Raw genomic sequence first — 6,000 nt, 5'->3', positions numbered from 1 at the left:
GAAGGACTGAAGGGGAGAATCTCTGGTGGCTCTGGAAGCAGTGTTCCCAGGGAGAGGGCTTCAGTGACTTGTGACTGGGTAGAACGAAGGAGGGGACAGACTGGGGTCCATTCAGCGAGAGTTTAGAACACACCTTCCCTCCGTGCGCTGGGCCCTGGGGATGTGGCAGGAACAAGACAGACCAGGTTGAGGGGTAAAGAGTAAACACAGAAAGATGACTTCAGATCCTATCAGGGCTATGACAAGTAAAACAGGGAGCTGTGATAACGATGAGGAGGAGGAGAAGCATTAGACAGGGAGGCCAGGGGGAACTTCTCCGAAGAGTCAAGGGTCTCATGACAAGCAGCAGCCAGCCACAAGGCTCTGGGCCAGAGTGTTCCAGGCAGAGGGAACTGCCCGTGCAAAGGTCCTGAGGCTGGAACACTTTGTGTTGGAAGGCCAGCCAGGGCGTCCCTGGGATCGCGTGTGTCTGAGGCATGCAGAATGGAGGAGGTGAGGATGGGTGTGTGCAGGGGAGGGGAGGGGGGTTGTCTCGGGCCAGCTCTGGGGGCCCATGGGACTTGGAAGTGAGGGGATTCCAGGCCTTCAGTTCTGGGTAGTGACAGCCTGGCACCTCCAAGCACAACCAAGAGGGCGCTCAGTGAGTGGCAGAGTTGGGGAGGGACAGGCGGCTTGTCCGAGGTCTCCTGGCACCTGTGCCATGCTCCCTCACTCACTGCACCCCAGCCTCTGGTCCTCTCCACGTCCTCTGACTCCCCAAACTCTCTCCCTCCTCACGGTTGGTCCATTGCCTAGGACACCCCTCCCCAGGCTCCAGCCGACGCCTACCTGTGCTGCGGGGTCTCACTTAGGGCTCATTTACCAGAGATGCCGCCCAGACTGCATCCCCAACTAACCAGGTCTTCCCTTCCATCTCCCTCTTACAACCTTGGCTTTTTCCTTTGTGCAGCATTTAACACAAGTGGCAGTTCGTTTCATGTGTGTATTTGTGTGAGTCTTTGTTCACTGAGGGTCTCCCCACCTGGGAGGCCCTGGGAGGCTCGGGGTCTCTCCGCTGTCTCCCCACAGCAACACAGGGCTGACCCACACCTGCTTCAGGAGTGAAAGACCCAGATTTTAAGTCCAGCCCCCTCCAAGCCTCTTCCTCTGCCTCAGCCACCTCTACACAGGGGGCTGGGGTCCCCTTCCCTAGCCTCTCCCATGTCCCCAAGAGGTAAAAGCCCAGGATCTTCCTGATCCCTCTAATGACAGTGGCCCCAGGGCCTGCAGGGAGGACAAAGCCCCCACCCCATCTGGCCAGCCAGAGACAGAGGAGGGAGCCCAGCCCCTGGGCCTCCAGCACCGCCCCTCCCCCCACTCCTCACGGAACACATCTGTACTTGCCGGGCGGGGGGTGGCTGGGGGCTGGTTTCTCCGGGTCTGCTTATTACTAAGTTAGTTTTGAAAGGTATATCCCAAATGAAAGGCGGAATTCTGATTTATATCCTGGAACAGAAACAGGACATTAGTGGAAACACCTGAAATCTGAATACAGTCTGTATGGCATGGTGAATAGTAATGTACCAGTGCGGGTGTTTCTAGTTTTCATATGAGACGACAGAAGATGAGAACAATGGGGGAAGCTGGGCGAGGCGGTTTACGGGAACTCTGTACTAACCTTGCAGCTTTCCTGTAGTCTAAAATTATTCAAATAGAAGAGGTTTGGTCACAAAAAGTAAAGAAAATAAAAGAGAATAGCAAGCCACCCATCAGACTGGTAAATAAAAGGTAAAGCCAGACAATGACGAACAGTCATGAGGACAAGGACAATGGACAGGGCTGTGTGTGTGACCTGGGACCTCTGCAAGCCAGGGAGCACCCGAGGTCAAGTTCAAAGCACGCCTGTCCTACAGCCCCAGTCGCCTACTGCAGGAGCTCTCAGAGCGCGGCCCTCAGACCCCCAGGCTCAGCACTACCTGGAAACTGGTTAGAAATGCAGGCCCCCTCGAGGTGATCAAAGAGTCGGACCCAAAGAGATCAAAGAGGCGCACTAGAGACGGCGCAAACGGTCGGACACGACTGAGTGGCTGAACGACAGCAACAGAGATGATGGTAGTAAGTGAAGTAAGTCAGGCAGAGAAACACGAATACCAGATGATATCACTTGTGTGTGGAATCTAAAATATGACACTACGAAACAGAAACAGACTCACACGGAGAACAGACTTGTGGTTGCCGGGGGGTGGGGGTGGGGGGTGGACTGGGAGGCTGGGATCAGCAGATGCAAACCATTATACACAGTATGGATAAACAACAAGGTCCTGCTGTATGGCACAGGGACTATATTCAATATCCGCTAACAAGCCATGACGGGAAAAGAAGACGAAAAAGGATGTAACCGAATCACTTTCCTGTTCAGCAGAAATTAACACATTGTAAATAAATCAACTAGACTTCAGTAAAATAAGTTAAAAAAAAAAAACCCAAAAAACGAAATGCAAGTCCGCAGGCTCTACCCCAGGCAAACTGAACGAAAGGAAAACAAAACCCCAAACAGCCCAAACCCTTGGGTTGTGGCAGCTATAGGTGTTTTCACAAGCCTTCCAGGTGACTCTGGAGCGTGCTGAAATCTGAGAACTATTAGTGTACAGATGAATTCCAGAATAAGCCTTGAACATGGTCACAGAGAGAACTTGAATTAGCCTAAGTATGCACCAAAAGGAAATGAAGACACGAGCGGGAAGGCGGTGTCCAGCAGTGCAAATGCACTCATCTCACCCTCGTGTGTCCACAAGGGTGAGCCGCACACACAAAACCCCGCAAACCAAGCAAGTCACAAGATACAGGCAGTATGATGCCAGCCAAAGGTTTCAGCACCCCAAAATGTTCGCACTGGGAACTCACACATACTAATATAAAGACGGGCCCTGGAAGGATGAGCACTAACATTCGGGGAATGAGGAACAAGGGAGGAGTCGGGGGCGGGTTCAGGTCTGCCTAAAACGGTTGATGTTTTAAGCCAGAGATTTGAGGATAAGATACTCCACATTCCTGAGAAGCTCTGTTAACATGATTTTAACGAGTACGTGCTCTTTAAAAATGATTCATTGAGAACCGCACAAAGTTTAATGTGAGGGCCTCTCATTTCAACTCCACATTTACTGTGAGTATTTGGTGAATATACTTACAAAATTGGGTCTATGAATTCTCTAAAGAATAATTTATGCAATATTCTGGAAAAGACAAAACTATGGAGACAGTGAAGAGATCAGTTCAGTTGAGTTGAGTTGCTCAGTCGTGTCCGACTCTTTGCAACCCCATGAATCGCAGCACGCCAGGCCTCCCTGTCCATCACAATCTCCCGGAGTTCACTCAGACTCACGTCCATCGAGTCCGTGATGCCATCCAGCCATCTCATCCTCGGTCGTCCCCTTCTCCTCCTGCCCCCAATCCCTCCCAGCATCAGAGTCTTTTCCAATGAGTCAATTCTTTGCATGAGGTGGCCAAAGTACTGGAGCTTCAGCTTCAGCATCATTCCTTCCAAAGAAATCCCAGGGCTGATCTCCTTCAGAAGGACTGGTTGGATCTCCTTGCAGTCCAAGGGACTCTCAAGAGTCTTCTCCAACACCACACTTCAAAAGCATCAATTCTTTGGTGCTCAGCCTTCTTCACAGTCCAACTCTCACATCCATACATGACCACAGGAAAAACCATAGCCTTGACTAGACGGACCTTAGTTGGCAAAGTAATGTCTCTGCTTTTGAATATACTATCTAGGTTGGTCATAACTTTTCTTCCAAGGAGTAAGAGTCTTTTAATTTCATGGCTGCAGTCACCATCTGCAGTGATTTTGGAGCCCCAAAAAATAAAGTCTGACACTGTTTCCACTGTTTCCCCATCTATTTCCCATGAAGTGATGGGACCAGATGCCATGATCTTCGTTTTCTGAATGTTGAGCTTTAAGCCAACTTTTTCACTCTCTTCTTACACTTTCATCAAGAGGATTTTTAGCTCCTCTTCACTTTCTGCCATAAGGGTGGTGTCATCTGCATATCTGAGGTTATTGATATTTCTCCTGGCAATCTTGATTCCAGCTTGTGTTTCTTCCAGTCCAGCATTTCTCATGATGTACTCTGCATAGAAGTTAAATAAGCAGGGTGACAATATACCGCCTTGACGTATTCCTTTTCCTATTTGGAACCAGTCTGTTGTTCCATGTCCAGTTCTAACTATTGCTTCCTGACCTGCATATAAGTTTCTCAAGAGGCAGGTCAGGGGGTCTGGTATTCCCATCTCTTTCAGAATTTTCCACAGTTTATTGGGATCCACACAGTCAAAGGCTTTGGCATAGTCAAGAAAGCAGAAATAGATGTTTTTCTGGAACTCTCTTGCTTTTTCAATGATCCAGCGGATGTTGGCAATTTGATCTCTGGTTCCTCTGCCTTTTCTAAAACCAGCTTGAACATCAGGGAGTTCATGGGTTCACGTATTGCTGAAGCCTGGCTTGGAGAATTTTGAGCATTACTTTACTAGCATGTGAGATGAGTGCAACTATGTGGTAATTTGAGCATTCTTTGGCATTGCCTTTCTTTGGGATTGGAATGAAAACTGACCTTTTCCAGTCTGGTGGCCACTGCTGAGTTTTCCAAACTTGCTGGCATATTGAGTGCAGCACTTTCACAGCATCATCTTTCAGGATTTGAAACAGCTCACTGGCATTCCGTCACCTCCACTAGCTTTGTTCGTAGTGATGCTTTCTAAGGCCCACTTGACTTCACATTCCAAGATGTCTGGCTCTAGATTAGTGATCACATCATCATGATTATCTAGGTTGTGAAGATCTTTTTTTTGTACAGTTCTTCCATGTATTCTTGCCACCTCTTCCTAATATCTTCTGCTTCTGTTAGGTCCAGACCATTTCTGTCCTTTATCGAGCCTATCTTTGCATGAAATGTTCCCTTGGTATCTCTAATTTCTTGAAGAGATCTCTAGTCTTTCCCATTCTGTTTTTTTCCTCTATTTCTTTGCATTGATCGCTGAAGAAGGCTTTCTTATCTCTTCTTGCTATTCTTTGGAACTCTGCATTCAGATGCTTATATCTTTCCTTTTCTCCTTTGCTTTTTGCTTCTCTTCTTTTCACAGCTATTTGTAAGGCCTCCTCAGACAGCCATTTTGCATTTTTGCATTTCTTTTCCATGGGGATGGTCTTGATCCCTGTCTCCTGTACAATGTCACGAACCTCATTCCATAGTTCATCAGGCACTCTATCAGATCTAGAGATCAGTGGTTGCTGGGAAAGGAAGAAGAGATGAACAGCTGGAGCACAGAGGAGTTTTAGGGCCATGAAACTATTCTGTATGACACTGTCATGGGGGCACACTTGTCATTATACATCTGTCAAACCCTAATATAAGCCACGTGCTGTGCTGTGCTTAGTCCCTCAGTCGTGCCCAACTTTTTGAGACCCCATGGACTCTGCCAGGGGATTTGCCAGGCAACAACACTGGAGTGGGTTGCCATGCCCTCCTCCAAGGGATCTTCCCAACCCAGGGATCGAACCCAGGTCTCCCGCATTGCAGGCAGATTCTTTACTGTCTGAACCACAAGGGAAGCCCAAGAATTCCCACCAGGGAAGCCCCAAGAATACTGGAGCGGGTAGCCTATCCCTTCTCCAGGGGAACTTTCTGACCCTGGGATCAAACCAGGGTCTCCTGCATTGCAGGCAGACTCTTTACCAGCTGAGTTACCCACGAAGCCCAATATAAGCCAAAGACTTTAGTTAACATGTCAATACTGGTTCATCAGTTATAACAAATGTACCACAGCAATGCAAGATGTTTTTGGTTTTTTGGTCGCACCTCTCGGCATAGAAGAGCTTAGTTCCTGGACCAGGTTTGGAATCTGTGTCCCCTACAGTGGAAGTGCAGATTCTTAACCACTGGGCCACCAGAGAAGTCCCAAGATGTTAATAATAACAGGAGGAAAGTGGGGAAGGGACTGGGGGGAGGGGTTGGAGAGGAG

Source organism: Oryx dammah, unplaced genomic scaffold (genome assembly GCF_014754425.2).
Source record: "Oryx dammah isolate SB20612 unplaced genomic scaffold, SCBI_Odam_1.1 HiC_scaffold_2, whole genome shotgun sequence".
In the NCBI taxonomy this organism is placed as follows: domain Eukaryota; kingdom Metazoa; phylum Chordata; class Mammalia; order Artiodactyla; family Bovidae; genus Oryx; species Oryx dammah.
This window is presented reverse-complemented; position numbering follows the sequence as displayed.